At 40.7% G+C, this 17,629-nt stretch overlaps 1 long non-coding RNA gene across 1 annotated transcript; it reads left to right on the forward strand.

Annotated features, from left to right (window-relative positions):
* Nucleotides 1-12,479: 12,479 nt before the first annotated feature.
* LOC110360471 (uncharacterized) lies at nucleotides 12,480-15,911 on the forward strand. Its single transcript, XR_002416388.2, has 3 exons — nucleotides 12,480-12,544; nucleotides 13,668-13,777; nucleotides 15,792-15,911. It is a non-coding gene; the product is annotated as an uncharacterized LOC110360471 (long non-coding RNA).
* The last annotated feature ends 1,718 nt before the right edge of the window (nucleotides 15,912-17,629 follow it).

Raw genomic sequence — 17,629 nt, forward strand, 5'->3', positions numbered from 1 at the left:
GTAGCTAAGTTTGCAGCTCTGTTTGGTATCGTGAGTCCTCAGGCTCTCTGAAAAGCCAGTCCAAGCTATTTATCAAACTGAGCTACCAGCACAAATGGAGAAAATATAAATATAAACCTCTAACAAACATGTGGATCTGCCCATGCTGGTTGCAAATCTGCAATGGATACAGAGGGTGAACCTCCAGTGATTATGGATCCTGCCGAATTCAGTGTGAGCTGAACATTTTTAAAGCAGGACTGAATAGGGATTCCATCATCACCCTATGCATGGAGCTTGTATAACTCCTTCCTGGAAATTCACCAATTTTAGATAGTAGATTTTTACATATTATGATGACACATCAATGTTGGCATGAGGAACAAATTCCTACAGTTAATAAATAAAACCAAACTGTCCCAGGAAATCTTAATATGAACACTTTTCCAGAGTGATTTTGGCACTTGTCCCTGGCATTTAATGTCCTTTATATTGTTCCATTCTAGTCTGTTCTGTTTCTAATTATTTAAGAAACTAAGCGCCTTGGATAAATTCCCACCTGATAACTATCAGGCAAGAGCTGTGGAGTCCTTTATATAACTGTCCTTCAGCAGCACATGCTGGAGAACAGCAGTAATAGAATAAAATTTAGTAAAGAACGGCAATAAGTGCAAAAACCTGTTGGTGTTTTCAAGTGAGTTGCACCAGAGATGTGCTGCCATCATGCTTCCAGTTAGCCAGGAATGTCTGGACCAGATTAAGTGTTCAGCTGTCTGCAATACTGACAATACAAAACAATGAAGATGAGCGTTTTTAGAAGCATCCAAGTGACTTATGTGCTTTCAGAAACTTTGCCCAGAAACTTCTGTGTGTAGGCATAACTTGAGCTGTAAAAGATTAGTGATTGAAAGCAAAAAAAAACTCAAAAGCAAACAACAACCACAAACAAAACATCAACACCCAACCAAAATCAAAGCATTGCTTTAACATTTTAGTTAGAACTTAAATGAAGCAAAAAAATTTGAGCTATTTCCTGAGTCGATAGTTGTTCTTGCCAAGGTCTACAATGAACTCAGTCAGGAGTGGTACTGCATCCTCATGATCCCTGACCACGCTGAAACAGTTTTGAAACCTCCTGCTCCTTTGACTCCAGTGATTTCCTGCTTGTCCACCCTCCCTCTGATCATTCCCCTTGCTGTATCTTTGGAAGTTCTTCCAAATCCTCTCTCTAGTTTTCAGTATATGGGATGCTAAAATGCTGCTACATTTTTTGCTGTGATTCACATATAAAGTTATCCACCATCACTTGTTGAAGACCAAGAAATCTACCTTTTTATTTCAGTCTCCTATCCAGAAGAGAGCCTTGGCTAAAAGTTATATTTGTGGATAACTTAACATGATCTTGAATTCAGTATGGCTGAACAGGACAGTCGGGGTTGAAAGGGACCTCTGGAGACCATCTAGGGGACCAGCCATGACCAAACTGGAAACCTTGCGTAGGTTCTTCCTGCTCACGTTACCTGGAGAGGTTTGTAGTTACATTTTTCCTGAGCTGCCTTTCATTTGGGAGAGTTTCATTGTGTTTCAGCTTGATCCCTTTACAATAGCTTGCTTTTCTGATACGTTACTCACCAAACACTCTGTCAGTGAGAAGCAAGAAGGGATGCTCTGCAAGGGAAGGGGAGCAGGCAGGGACTGTCCTTCCCACCAAAGGCTGCAGGCCTCCCATACCCGAACAGGAGAGCAGAAGGGGTCTGGTGGTCACTGCACAAGTTCCAAGCAGTAAGACATGTCTGTAAGCAAGACAGGAGCAGTAAGACACTAGGCCAGGCACAGCCGAGACCAGGGCTAAGAGCAAGGCCTGGAGCTTAAGTGCAGTTTCTGGGCCAGTGGGACAACAGTGCGTGGGTAGAGGCTCCAGATGCCCTCATCAATATCATCTGGGCCTCGATATGTTCCAGTAGGTAGAAAAAAAATTGTGCAAACAAGATTTTGCTTTTGTAAATGGAAGTCATATGTTTAGCAATGTGAGGGGCTGAAAGAATGTGAGTGTGGCATTAGCTGAGAGAGCAGGAGGAGATCTGGGCCAGGGTGCCAGAAAGGCTTTGTACAAGGGGGATTTTTTATTCAGACTGTTCCAAGGACGCGTGGTTTTGGAATGCCTTGGAACAAGAAAACCAACTTATTTTTCTGCCTTTTATTTTCTTTCCCTTTTTCTTTTTTTCTTTTTTTTTTTTTTTTTCTTTCCTTCCCCACTCCCTTGCCTCCAGTTATCTAACACTGTCTTGGGTAGGAAAACTTAAGTTACTTTTTTCACTATCTAAATTTCTGTAGGAAGGTTTTTTTCTCTACATTCCCTTCCTCCACATAACTACATTGTTATACATGTGTCTTCAACTTAACTCTGCTGTACTTTTATTTGGACACTTGTATTTGAAAACAAGGACATTGACTGTTACTAATGTTACCCAGCACACTAATCTGGGTGTATTTTAGCTTTGAGTACAGTAAATATTTATTGGATGGTAAATAAGATTCCTAAGTAAATGAATCCTCAGAATGAAGAGGATGGAGAAGGATAGAGGATTCAATATGAGCTGAGACAAGAATGCCATTTAAAGTTATTTTAGTGTTTTCATGGTGTGGGAAAACAGCTCCTTCATCCAATGGATATTATTTCTCAAAATATCTTTGCATGTTCCTATCTCATTAGGAATTAATATAAAAATTCTTCTATACAAAAAAATCCATTTTTTCTCCAGTTATTGGAAGGTACAAATACATCTCCATATAGTACTGTGCTCAAGTTAGTACACTAGAAGTTAAAGAAGCTGGCTACTGATTTCCCCAAAAGAAGAAAAGTCACTTAAACTTACTTGAACCCAAAACAGACACAGCCATTCTCAGGCTAACTTGTTTTCCATTTCTATTAAAACATGTGCCTGGCAGCAGTACTGTGCTATGAATCATGGTTAAAAAATCCAATGGAAAGAAGTTATCTATTATACTTGAAGCCCTTTCTGCCTGTAACACTGGCATTGGGATATAAATGATAGAGTGAAACTTTATGTTTCTTTCTAATGAGAGAAAATTAATGTCTAAGTCTTGACTAACAAAACTTTCTATTAATAAAGTCTTTGGGCTCTCTAGGAATATGGATGTTCTTAGTGCCTTCCATTTCCTTTTTGAAGTCAGGCAGAGATCTTAGCCCTCTGAGGATGTTCTGGTGGACCTGGAGGAGTACTTTTCTTGTGGGCACATTGCGCAGCTGGGAGCATCATTGACCAGTACTATACTGTATGTCTTCACAAATAGTCAAAGTTTTCACTCTGGCAGCTGAGAGACACAGGATATAAGCCCATAACTGAAGTTAGAGCTAGGTACATTTTGGTAAAGTTCATGTATGTTAAAAGATCTGTCGGTCAGGAAGGTTTTGCTGCAGTTTTTCAAGTTAATTACATTAAAGGCAAATAATACAGCAAGTAATCATATATATCTTGCTGTTAGGTATGAAAGCAAATTATGAGGTTCGAAGGAGATGCCTTCACACTGAATGGAAGTAGGGAGCATTTCTGAACAATGGATTTATAGCCTGTTTAAGGCTTCAGAAGAGTGAAAGATAGTTTAAACAGGCAGAAAATTCCCAGAAGGAACAGAAATTAATCTGAGACATTATGAAACATTTAGATTTGAGAATCAATGTGTTTAAGACTTTCCTGGGACTCCAGGCTGTGCAAGCTCCTGTCTGCAATTTGCTTTCCATGGCACCTGGGCAGCATCCACTGCTGCTGCCACCCCTCACTGTTGCAACCTGTGTACCAAACCTGGAAGAAAGGGGTTATCAGAGGTACCAGTGGGATGAAGGATCCTTAGGAGTTCATGGTGCTAGAAGAAATGTAGAGAATCAGACAAGGGGATCACAGAATCACAGAATGTCAGGGATTGGAAGGGACCTGGAAAGCTCATCCAGTCCAATCCCCACGCCAGAGCAGGAACACCCAGATGAGGTTACACAGGAAGGTGTCCAGGCGGGTTGGAATGTCTGCAGAGTAGGAGACTCCACAACCCCCCTGGGCAGCCTGGTCCAGGCTCTGTCACCCTCACCATGAAGAAGTTTCTTCTCACATTTAAGTAGAATCTCCTGTGTTCCAGTTTGTACCCATTGCTCCTTGTCTTATCATTGGTTGTCATCGAGAACAGCCTGGCTCCATCCTCCTGACACTCACCCTTTACATATTGATAAACATGAATGAGGTCACCCCTCAGTCTCCTCCAAGCTCAAGAGCCCCAGCTCCCTCAGCCTTTCCTCACACGGGAGATGCTCCACTCCATCATCTCTGTTGCCCTTCGCTGGACTCTCACCAGCAGTTCCCTGTCCTTCTGGAACTGAGGGGCCCAGAACTGGACACAATATTCCAGATGTGGTCTCACCAGGGCAGAGTAGAGGGGAAGGAGAACCTCTCTTGACCTACTGACCACCCCCCCTCTAATACACCCCAGGATGCCATTGGCCTTCCTGGCCACAAAGGCACAGTGCTGGCTCATGGTCATCCTGCTGTCCCCAGGACCCCCAGGTCCCTTTCCCCTACACTGCTCTCTGACTGGTCATTCCCCAACTTATACTGGAACCCGGGGTTCTTCCTACCCAGATGCAAGACTCTGCACTTGCCCTTGTTATATTTCATTAAATTTTTCACTGAGTGATCTAGAATCTTTCCAAATGAGCCCAACTCTAGAACCTTCAACTGACCTACTACCAAATCTAGAACTTTCAAGCGAGCTAGAACACACACTAGAACTTGATCTAGAACCACCTGGTGACCCAGAACATTATCTAGAACCTTATCTAGACACATGTCTACTCCCAGCAAACCAAACAGCTCCAGAATTCATACCTGCTCTACCAATGACTGCACCAACACCACTCTAGCTCTGCAAACAACCAACCCCCCAAAACAGCCTCTGGAATGGACTCAGACTCTGGGGCCCACCCACATACCACTCAGAGCCAGGAAAGGACCTTTCGTCTTCAGTCATGAAAACACCTGAAATATGGATGCATTGTCTTCAGTGGCACAGTGTTCCATGTCTAGCTTGTTGCCTTGCTCTAGAGGACAGAGGGCTTTTTCAGTGAATGGGTTTCTGATATTTTTGTCAGCAGAGCTGGCTGCGACAGTGGAGGGGAGTGTGTGTTTTACCGCAATCTCTTCTTTGATTTTGAATTTTATTTCATTTAACTTTATTTTTCTAAGGTACTTGTTTTGGCTACACATCTATCTCACTGACACTGTCCTGAGGTCTCCAACTTTTAACAGTCAGCCATTCGGAACATTTTCAGACAGCTTTTTGTGGCTATTGTTAGTGTTAAGCTTTATAGTCCTGGACTTCCTTAGACATGTTGTGATGTGGCTTAGCTTGGCACTTGCTCAGTGGCCCTGGTACCTTTCTTCACAAGCCAGAGGAAGACCAAGTCTGTCATGATAGCTGACATTCCACTCTTACATAAGACTGGTTTAAGGCTTTATTCTATTGCAAATGGAGCTACTATTTTCATTAATTCCCTTGATCTTTCACTATTGTTAATCAGCTTGTAAGTAAAGAAATATTAATCACAAGATGAAAATCAAAGCAAGAACCCATCTTGTCCTGTGATGACTAATATAGTGGTTGGAGCCACAAGGCAAAGTGGATTTGTGTTTACTGGTTTAGAGAAGATGCAAGCAAGTTTTTATTTTTAAATGGGAGTTTGTTCCTGGTTCTAATTGACTGTCACAATAAATAGTGTGTTTGTACAGCTGAGGGCAGATAATGGGTAGGATGAGAAACCACTGACCGGAAAGGTGGACAAATAGAGTGACTTAGCTGTTTCTGTTGCTGATGGTTTGTATCATCAAACCATGTCCTGAGAGTCCTTTTCTTAATTACAGCATGGCTTTGGGGAATGCATTGGAACACAGTTTATAGAAGTGATTTTTGTGTTGAGATTTTAAGGTTGTTCGAAGTGCATATGAACCTGTGCGATGAGATTAAATTCACTGAACAAGCACAAGGGAGTTTTTAAGATTGTTTCTCCTCTGTGCCAAGGCTTCTTCAACTGCAATGATGACTCAATTTTTAAACATAAGCATTAATTAAAATGAAATTACTTTAATATTTCTTTAATTTCCTTTTGATAGGATTATAGTACAAGATCAAATATGGGTTAAATAGTTCTTGAAACTCATCTGGAATTGTAGAGTAGTGATATCATTTGTGACAACTTAATTGGATCTGAATCTTCTGCTGAGTGTTCCTCTCTATAAATACATTTTCATTTCAGATCTCTGGCTAGCAGTGGGCATCTTGCATATGTAATCGTTTTCTGTGGAGCTGCCAAGGTGGGAACTCACAGAAGCTAAAATAAAGCCTTAGATAACTATGTGTTGCAATAACATCTAGTTGTCAGTTGTACTAAATGTAGTGCTAATAACGTAGTGTGAGATAAACCCTTCCTTTCTATGTTAACACTTCAGTGAATCTTGAAAGCAGTCTTAGGCAGCTGTTGTGAACAAAGTTTTTATTTCCTTGATGTTATCTTTCTCATAGAAAACCTGGAAGTGTGAAGTGTTAGCAACTTGAAACTCTTGCATGTGTTTTTGACTGAGAATGCCTAATGATGGGCATCTAAGTTTGCTTTTAGGCTATTTTAAAACTATTTTTTTCAGTGATTATTAAACTACAGATTCTACTGAAACCCATAGTATCTCCCAGGGTGTAATCTCTGAAACTTTCGAGCTCTTTTAGCTGCAGTGGAATGATTTCTGATTGAACTGGGCTAAGTGAACTATCTTAATAATATTTAGGTATCTATAATGCAAATAATACTGGGCTGAGAGCCAGCAGCTTGTTGAATGTTACTGTCTTCTGCTGATTCCTCAAGCTGTAATGATAAAATCTGAATTTGACCATGATACTGTAGCCGAATTTATTTTTTAACTGGACTTTAAATGTCTTTAGTAGTAACACACAAAACTGTACTGCATTATGTATATCTCCATTTGTAATGTGCTGCCTTTGATTTTTTTCAGTGTCTTAAGGCTGCAATCAGAATGGACACCTGTATCTGCAGGTATGGGCCCTGTAAATGCAGTCACGTCGCATAGCTTCATTCAGACTATCCTGCTCAGTTTCTATGCTTGTTAAGCTGTTTTCCTTGGAAATCTCAGTCTAAATATGGCTTGGTCAGTCCTGTTGTGAAGCTGCGTGAGATGAAAGCTTTAGGAGGTATGGCTGCATGCCACTTCATACAGATGTGTGGCCAGAAGTCTTCTGAGTGTGTCAGCTGGAGTTCACAAGGACCATGCTGGGTTTAGATGCATGACAATGAAATACCACAGGAAGAGAGGCAGAACTTTCATGGAGTGTAATATATCTTAGTGATTCAATACAAATGTAACTGTATATAACTTTGAAAGCCCTCAAGAAGCCTTGAATATGTAATTCTGGAATATGTTCAGTTTCTGTTGTAGTGTTAATATACCAAGTACCGGGATTTTCAGTTTACTCATCCAGATGCATATTACATATTTGGAAAAGGCCTCTAATTATGTGGTAAAAAATCAGATGTTCTTCATTATAGGTCTGTAGAAATGATCTGTTTAAACTGTTTGTATTAGCTTTTGAAGCTGTAAAAGGGATTGTTTGTACAGCATTGAGAAAAATGAGATCACATGCTCTGAAAAATATTCCCTGCCTGCGCAATATAACTTCAGTCAGAGGACGGGAAGTTCAGAGGGCTCAAGTGACTTATCAAATATAAATCAAGTCTGGAGATAACCTTAGTATCTGGGTTGTTTTTATCTATCAGGTAATGCTTTTGCTAACCACTAATGTAAACTCTTCCTTTCACAAAGATGTCTCCTGTTATTCCTCTGCATCTTTCCTATTTGCCACAGAAAGAGACTGGGATGTAACTGGTTTTATGCTGGAGTGATTGTGTCAAGACACATGACTTCTAAATCTTTCTACCCATTGCTTTTAAAATCATATTCTGAGTTTAACACTTTTAATATCTAGGTGTAGCTGAAAAGTGCTCTGAAGAACAGGATAGACAGAAGTAAAGCTCCTTCTGCTACTGTAAGGTGACTGTGGTACAGTCCCATCTTCCAACAATTTGAGCATTGGGCAGGGAACACAGACCATCCAGAGAGCTATAACAAGCTGTGTAACTGAGTAAATCCTTGAACTGTAAGAAACAGCTCATTGTTAATCACTCATGATGAGGAGACTTCCATCTGCCCATTCCTTGTTTGATCAGGGTGTATATGAGATAGAGGTAAAATGCAGCTTATACTATAAACAGGACTTTTCAGACACAACTTGATTTTTTGTTGTTGTTGTTTTAATCTAATAAAACATCCTAAATGGGAAAATTAGAGCAAAGGTAAAGTGAACTTGCTGGCAGATATTTAATAAGATGAGTCAGGGAGAAGGAGGTTAAGAGAGAAGTGATCAGTATGGTCTCATCAGTGTGGGTGAGGACAGCATCCTGGCTTTGTCAGCATGAATAAAACCCTGGAGCTGGAAGGTTAAAAATGTACCTGTTGGTCTCAAACTGGCACTTGAGGAGCTGCCTGCCCAGCTTTTGTGCAGATGTTAAATTGGAGAAAGTAGAGCCCATCTGTGCTGCTCTCAGCAGCAGTTTAGGGAATTGAAAGAGCAGCTGAAGATGTTTTGAAAGCAAAAAAGGGATCTCCGAACTCCTGTTTTCACATAAATGGAAGCAGCATGTGGTGGACTGCAGCAGTCTTGTGTTCAGATCAACTCTGAATTATTTGCACAGGCTGCTGCTGTGAGCTAGAGGAAGAAAAGGCTTGCAGATACAACTTAAAGAAGCTGCTACCATAAATTCAACTGCAAGCAGGTTAAGGCTTCTCTAATCTATTTGTTTTTATTTATCAACTCTGTGTTTTGCACAAACATTTAATACTCTTGCATCATGTGGGGCTGGGAGTTTATTGTGTGGGTGGTCACGGACCTTCTTTCAATTATCTTCTGAGAAGAGTCTGAATAAATGGCTTTGGTAGAGGCTTCCCCAACGAAAGTATAGGAGCATATCCTCAAGAAAAGGAGAGGGACTGGCACCCCACCAAGCCATATCTTAACTGGTTAGTGTTACTGTATTTCACCTACGTGCACAGACTGGAACACACATTTCTGGGATTTTCTTTGTAGGATGGAGGGAGATTGGTCAAGCTCAAAGCTCTCAAAAAGATTTATGCTCACTTTTAATATTATTTTGCCTTTTTCCATGCTTAGAAACACAAGTGTGTTTTTTAGGAAAATACAGAGCCCTACTGGAAAAGGAGCAATCTGATCCTAGTTTGGTTAATCTTCTCTTTGCCTGGTTTCTTCCTAAAACTTTGAGATTACCGCTTTGGTGTATGGAAAAACATTGTACCTTTTGCTGTATTACAAAACTATCACAATATATCAATTATATAGGAAGGCTATTCCAAATGCCCTTGAAACTAATTGGAATGCTTACCTTTGCTTCAACAGGCCTTTCTATTTAATGTGGTGTGATTTAGCTCAGACCCTTAAAAACAAAACACACAGGACGTTCCAAAAGCAAGCTGTCAGGAATGTTGACAGGCACCTTCCCCCACAACAGCCTCATTCTTGTTAGTGTTTCAGATGAGGAGATTGAAGTGAGTAATTAACATGTATGAGCTGCGTTTACAAGCTGAAAAAATGTTTATTGTTTTATCCCTTGAAGACTGACTGCCTTGCTCAACACTAAATTGAGTAAACCCAGGAGGAATGTGATCCTGTTTTTTTATGAGAAGTGTACTTCTGAAAGTAAGGAACTGGCTAAGGTTGTATGGAATTCTGGCAGCTATCTTACAGTATCTCAGCTAACAGACTCCTTTTCATCCATCAGTGATACTCACCCAGAAAGAACTCCTCTGTGACACATGATACTAGGCTGTTATAATGAAACTCTATGAACTTGAAATTCAGGCTTGTTTTAATGTGTTGCTCAGACACTTCTTGTATGTCTTGGACTTCTTTCAGAACAGCTTTATGTTTAGAAGTTTAAATAAACAAACCAGCAAGGTTTTGGTTTTGAGTTAGAGGTCTATACAGGATCTGACGGCTTCCCAACAGGTGACTTCCTCATTAGACAAGGCATCTCCGCAAATGTGGGCTGGTGTTATTCAAATGCAATAGACTATGACCTGTACTTCCCAGTTTTTAGAGCAATTCTGTGGTGAGCAATGTCCTGTGGAATGGGATGTGTTGTGTGATACCCCTCTCCACTGGTAGAAGCCAGTTGCTGCTGAAACCAGCAAGTTTCCTCTGAGGAGCTGCTGCACCTGATCAACTGGAGATGGGCTGATTTCCCTCAAAGCTCTTTTTCTCCCTCTGCCAGGTGTAACTAGTGAACCTGCCTTCCCATGCTAGGCACATTCTTTTGATGGACCAAATACTCCTTCAACAAGCTGCTGAAATATCTGCTCTGCTCCAGCAAATATGCCAGTATTATTCCCAAAGTGGTATTGGGCAACTGATTTACAAAGAGTTTGGCAGAATCTTTAAAGAACAGGAGTTGATATTAGGCAGAAGAGGTTTGGTGTGGAGTCCTGCCTGACTCAATTGTTTCATCTCCCAACAGAGTCCAGCTGCTTTGCGGTATGTTGCTTTTGATGAGCTTGTACCTGCACCAGGGCATGAAGCCATCTTTTGCAAGCTTTAGAAAAGTATGTTGCTTCTTGGCTGAAGAAATAAGGAACAGAAGAAATAACCTAGTAAGCTTCAGTACAGAATTTTTGTAAGGAAAAACCCTTGGAGGCAGCATAGTTGAAGTAGATGAGTAATCCGAAACACATAATGTGAATTGGGTAGTAAAGTCACCATCGCCTTCCCAGAAAATTAAGTTAATTATTATTTCTAGAAGATTAGGAAGAGTAGGGGAGAGTGCATAGATGTTTAACAAGTTGACCTTCCAAAGTTCATGGAAGTAATTTCTCAGTAGAGGCTAAAGATAAGATCAAAACCTGTGGGACAAACATTCCTCCAGAATAAATGCAGTATAAAAGTAGTTTTAACACAAAGTTCAACAAACTTGCTGTCATAGACTGCTTGTTTTAGTTATTCATATATATATTAGGAAATAAATATTTGCATCTTGGAAAATATGCAAAGTTTCTGTAGAAACAGAAATTCTGTATAAAATTGCAACATCTTGGAGGGATATGAAACTGAAAAATAATGTGGCTATAAAGATGCAGGAATATCAAAGTCATAGGCTGTTCCTATAGTGGCCTGTTAGACAGGGACTGTGGAGGATTTTCAGCAAGAATGACTGATATGAAATGTGCTCTATCCTCGTGATCCTGAAGGGTTTGGCAGCTGTAGGAGAAGAGATGCCTGTTCACAGCAGAATGTGCCTGAGCGGTGCTTTGGTGTGTTGCAGCATGCTGCATGGCTAAAGCAGCTGCAATGGCATCTCGGGCCAAAAAACCCACTCACAGCATGCAAAAATACGAATTAATTCCTGGTGGATAATATTCTATAGCTAAAATTGAACTGGTGTTGTAAATAACTATTACAAATCCCTTAGTCTATTGTATTAGAAAGTTTTAGCTCTTTTTAGTAAGAACTGTTTCTGTGTCCTTTAATGATTGAAAGCATTTATTTGACACCCAGTCACACCTATACAATACTTGTGTGACAGACTGACACCCTGTTAAGATCAGAGGTTTTCCTTATATTATGAAATTCTCCTGTTTTGTAAGAGGATTTCTGCTATTACATGCTCATGTATGTGCCACTTGCTTATTTGATGGGGCTTTTTTCTAGTATGCTTTTGTGTATTTGTGATGAACTGCGCAATCTTTGAGTGCATTCCCAGGACAGAGCTTAGTAATGACACCAACTTTTAATGACGTTCCAACACCAACAGTGTTGCTGTGACAGCAGGGCAGGTGTGCTTATGTTTTCCCAAATGACAGAACAGTGAGAAAACCATCAAGATTTCATACCGAATGTGCTTCACTTGCAGGGTATGAAAGCTAAGTGGTACTGGGAATCCTGCAGCAAAACTAAAAAACCCACATATTTTCTAAAATTATGTCCCATTGTAATAGTTTGTATTAATAGATGTGAAAAAATCATAAATCAGAGACACATATGGCAAGCTTGCATAATTCTATAGATGAATGTAACTGAAATTATTTTGCTGAAACTACATTTGTCCCATTCTGTCTTAAGGCTACTGACTGGAACCTGAGGATCCCGAGCATTGAAACAAAAGTACTTGATCATATCTACCCTTAACCATGAGTGCAGCTGCTCTTCTGTAATCACTTGTATGCTTAAATTCAAATTAAAATACATGAAACAGAAAAGTAACTCAAGATAATTGACAGCAATAGTTTTTGTTACCTTGCAAAGTTTGTATGAAGTGCTGTTTATTTCCCAATATAGTTGGGCTCATAGCTTATATTTTTATTCACAGGCTGAACTGAAGAGTCAAATAAAGTGTCAGGTGTGCTCATGTATGCTGATGGTAGTGGTTTTGGTAAGTGATGCGAGAAAATGAGAATTCCTTTTAGAATGGAGTGAAACGTTACTTTCCTTAGGATTTTTTTCATCTTAACTTTAAATTCTTAGAATTAAAAAAAAAGCCAAACCAACCAACAACCAAACATGTAAGTGAAGAAATAAAATGTGCTTTCTTGGTGTTACAATTTCATAATATTTAGATGCAACTGAAATTATGATATGTTTTTCACTGAACTTATAAATTCTCTCAACAGTACTTTCAGTGGAAAGCATTTGTCCAGAGACTCAGTTCTCAACTCTGGAGTCTTCATCCTTTGCGGTGCATTTTGCAGTGCCAGTCAGCATGCTGGAGTGATTTTGGGCCAGGAGCTGAATTACTAAGTGCTGTGAAATGTGCCCATGTCAGGGTGTGCAACTTGTTTTTTTTTGAGGTACTAAGTTTGGAAGGCATTGAATGCTGAGTGCCAAAAACCTGTGAATTGATGCTTCCACTACAGTTTACCATAGTAGGGACATCAAACATGAGCAAATTGACAACTGGCATATGCCTTATTTTTGCTGCTGGGACACTTATGAATGTCTGACTGCCTTTCTTCGTGGTCAGTAATAGAAAAGCTTTTAATGTGATTCAGTGGTCTCAGGGGTGAGAAGAGGGTAGAGAAACACTGCAGGGAGATAAGAGTGAAGATTATAAGGTTAGGCCTCAGTAGAAGGTGAGATAAGAGACAATAAATGGAGAATGATGTCATACAACAGTGACTTAGTTGTTTGCTGGGATTGTTGGCCTGAAGTGGAGAAGCAAAACTCAAAGCAAGGTCAACAGAATGGGCTGCTTTTGTAGAAAGCCTGCATGCCAAAGGGGATTTAACATTGCAGTGTGGGCAGCAGATGCACAGAAGATTTGGCTGTCCCAGGCTCAACAGCTTTGTCTGTGTGTGACAGGGGGTACCTGAAAGTCCTGCACATTACCTTGGTGCTGCTCAATATCCACTGTGTCTGTTCCAGGTTAGCTAAGGGCTCAGCACATTCACTGGCTGTGCAGGTACTTTGCCTCTTTCAAATGTGCATGAATAACAGCCACTCCTGAGGCTAACCTAGGAGTGACTTTGTATAAGCTCTTCATGTATCCTTTTTTCCAGGAGAGAGAATAAGAGCAGATCGAGATCAGGCCAGGGAATGCAGTGCAATATGAGCTCTTCATGCTGCTCTGCTCTGTTTACAAAAGGCCACCTCCCTCCTGAGGCGTAAGGTGAGAACATGCTTCCTCCCACATGCCCTTCAGTTATTTTATTGAGGTTTCTTCGTGAACAAGAAGTATCCGGATAATCTCCAAGGCTTTTTACTTTGCTTTTTATCAGGTGTGTGTGTGGCAGCATTGATTTGAAGAACAAGCTGTGCAATGCTTCTTTTACTGTCGTATTACTTCACACTTTTGCACAATTCTTTTGTGTTCTCTCATACTCTGGCACAGGCCCAGGCAAGGAAGCTTAGTCAGAGTAGGGACTAGCTTGAACTTGAATCTAAGGTCATGATAAATAGTCCTGTGGAACTGTCAGCTCAGTGCTTACTGGTACCGAAGCAAATCTAGTGCTAGGAAAGGATAGAGGCCAAACCGGAGGGCTGCTGCATAAGCCATGCTGAGATGACTGGATGAGATGCTGTTTTTTTCATCTCAGCATATGAGAGATCTGGAGAACATCTAGAGGAGGTGGAACGGGTTGATATAGGGTATGGAATAGCTTCTGTAGTGGGAGTAAGTGAAGAGACTGAGAGAAATATAATAGAAGTATATAGAGCTGAGTGGTGTAGAGAGGGATCAGTTGTGCAATCTCCATTCAATACAAGTTCTAGAGGCCATGTAAAATTACTAGGAGCTAGACAAAAATAAATGGAAGGCATTAGCAAGTGAGCAAACCTCAGCCAATTCCAGCCAGTTCACTCAGCTGCAAATAGCTGGAGGTGGGGGAAGGCACAAGACAAACTTCACATCCTTGTCTTGTTCCCTCTTGTAGGTGTCTGCTACTGCTCACTGCTGAGGTTGGGAACCAGGCTGGATGGACCCTTTGGGTCAGTCTGGCCTGACTTATGTTTGTGCAAATACAGCAAGCTCTAGTTACCTTCTATGACAATTTGGGTATGTGTTCAGGCACAGCGAGCAGCGGAGCAGCGGAGACAAGGACACGAGCTCCCCATGACATGGCAGAGCAGCTCTGATCTGCAGTTACTGCTGATAGCCTTGAATGTTAACCTTCGGTGTGTCAGGAGTGCAAACGAAGGCTTCACATGACTCCCAGGGAGCTGATACCAAAGCCTGCACTTCTGGTTACCTCAGTGCCACACCACCCTGCCATGCTGAGCATCTATCAGTCTAGACTGATAAACAGAGCAAGTTGGGTACTTTACTGTCACCGCTCTGCTGCGTGACTTCAGCCTTCAGGTAAAGGGTCAGTTAATATTGCTGCGCTGAGGTTCTTTGGTAGAGGTTTAGCTTGATCATTCCAACTTGGCATTTTCACAATCAACACAAATATTGACCAGGGAACCAAAACCACCCCCTCCTTTTCATCCTTGCTTGGGACAATTTCACTATGGAAAAAGAAAAAATAGGGCATGCTGCAGCTGGTTTGACAGCTGCCAAAAATGTGAATGGATTATAAATAAGTTATTTCTCTCTATAGAATAACGACTGGCAAGGGCACAGGACTTAGAGTCTTCCATCTCTAGTGTAGAAATAGCTGCCTGGTAGACAAAAACCAAAAGACATTTAAAACAGACAAACAAAACCCACAAGAACACCAAAAATGCAAACCAAACCCAAAGTTATTAAAGCAAAAAATACACTTGAAACAGGAATAATAAGCTTTTGGTAAAATAGCTGTGGAGGAGAAGCAAGTAAGATGCCTTTAGTGAAATTTCTCCCAGAAAAGCAACTTGAATAAGATCTTCAGGGTAGTTTGGTTTTTAATCTGCTAGATGCTGAATACATATAGTGAAAAATAATTTTTGCTACAGCAGCATTGCACACTTGTTTCATTGACCTGTGCTCAGCTCTAAGCTTTGACATGTGCAAAAACGGATGACTGTCAGCTAAATGTGGAATTACCCAAATCGCTAGGTATTTCTAAAACAAATGCACTGGGGAATTAGTTACTGAATGGCTTTATTCTTGTGCAGAAATCCTGTCTCTTTCTTTCCTGTAAATTCACTGTGCCAAATCTTTTCAGGGTTCATAGTGAATATTTTTTTATGTTCCTGCACCACAGAAATGACCCCAGAAGATGTGCACGTATTTCAAAATAGCACGTGGCGTTTTACAGAAAGTGGCAGCTCCTTTCGTGTTCCAGCCTCCTTAAACTAGTCTAGAAACAGAGCTGTCAATCACAGGTGAGAAACCTTGACCTATGAAATAATTTTGTTACACTTTAATGCATTACTGTTATACTGTGACTAAGTGATAAGATTGTCTTTGAAAAAGACACCGGTTTATCCAGTTTTATGTGGAATAGTTCCATGTTGTGGCATGTGGTGCTACTGTGAGGGGAAATTTGGTCTGAGGAAAACTTTGAATATATCACTTCAGCTGATCTTTCGATGTGCATGAAAGCCCTGTTAAGAGTAAGGGGCTTACATGCTACAATCTCTTAGAACGTCCCAGAGGCTCGTAAAGTTACAGCAGAAAAAAAAACATTGCAAAGCAGGAACAATCGGAATTGGTGACCTGGATCTAAGCAGCATCTACTTCTTATGGTATCAGCTGCTTCAGGGGAAGGTGAAAATTAGCCCTGAGGGTGGGAAGCTGTGGGATAACTCTAGCATGGCCCTTTTGTAAATGCTCAAAGCTAAAAACTATTGGGGTCTGCTGCAGAAATGTCTTTTTTTTTTTTCCTTTTAGGAAATCAATGATGTTTGCTATGTTAGCTCTGGATGACCCCAGCTGTGCATGTTTCTAAGCCTTTCAGGAATGCTACTAAATAGTTTATCTTAAGTGATTATTGATCTTGATAAAGTGAAGAAAACTAAAGTTAGGCTAAAGAGCTGCAGAATGGCTTAAGCTATGGCAAAGGAATTAATCCAAGAATTTGCAAAGGCCTTCTGCAGCCCTCTTCATCAGACTTTATGCTGCTGAATTAAGCTCATTGCCTTACATGCTCCTTTTCCAGTTTTGAATTACCCCCTTGTATTCAAAAATCACTGCTTTGCCTTGAGGGAAAATATATACAGAGAAGACACCCAGTGTGCAGTTAGGCTGTACTTCCTATTTCAAGATTTCTTCTCTATTGGTTATTCCAGCCAAGAAACCATGTGCATTAACTTTTGTGGGATACTTTCTGCTTTTGGACATATGCTTGTCAATTGCTTAGTCTGACACATCATAATATGATACAGCAGTTATTAAATTAAGCTATCAGTTGCCAAATGCCAGTACAGATTAAAAGCACATAACAGAACACTGACTAAAGACTGTGTCTTCAAATGATCCTGCTATCCTAAACTCCTGTAAATATTTATAAATATATTGACATTAAGATAAGAGGAAAATTCCATACTAGCTTCATGTGCAGTTTAATCTTTGACTAGGTCATAGCTGCTGTTTGTTTGAAATGAAAGTGCATGTGGTGTTTACTTTTTCCCCAAACCACATCAGTGTTGAGATCATGATGGAGGTCTGAGCGCAGAGCACGCGAACGGGGCTTTGCTCTGTGTGTTGAGCTTGAGGAACAAGGAATCTGCAAGGCCCTGTACTCTGGGAAACAAACATGGCTGTAGTCCCTCGAACCAAAAGACTGTACCTCTTTGCATCTTACTAGCTTTTGAAAGGAAGCATGTGTGCTGGGAAGCAGCAAGCACACTAGATTTGGCTGTCATCCCCATACGCTGTCACCTGAGGAGAGAATGGTCAACTTGGCCTGTTTTCCAAGGGGGATCAGAGGAATGCATCCTCAGCCACCCAGCGTTCTGCACTACTGCTCTACACAGACACTTCACATGTGACCTCAGAGTGACTGTATTTTTGCAAGATATCCACTGCTATCTCATAGTGTATTGGGCTACTTTACTTGCTAGGAGCATCTTTTTTGCAGGGTGTGTTTATGCAGGCTGG

This window comes from Columba livia, chromosome 13, assembly GCF_036013475.1.
Source record: "Columba livia isolate bColLiv1 breed racing homer chromosome 13, bColLiv1.pat.W.v2, whole genome shotgun sequence".
NCBI lineage: Eukaryota > Metazoa > Chordata > Aves > Columbiformes > Columbidae > Columba > Columba livia.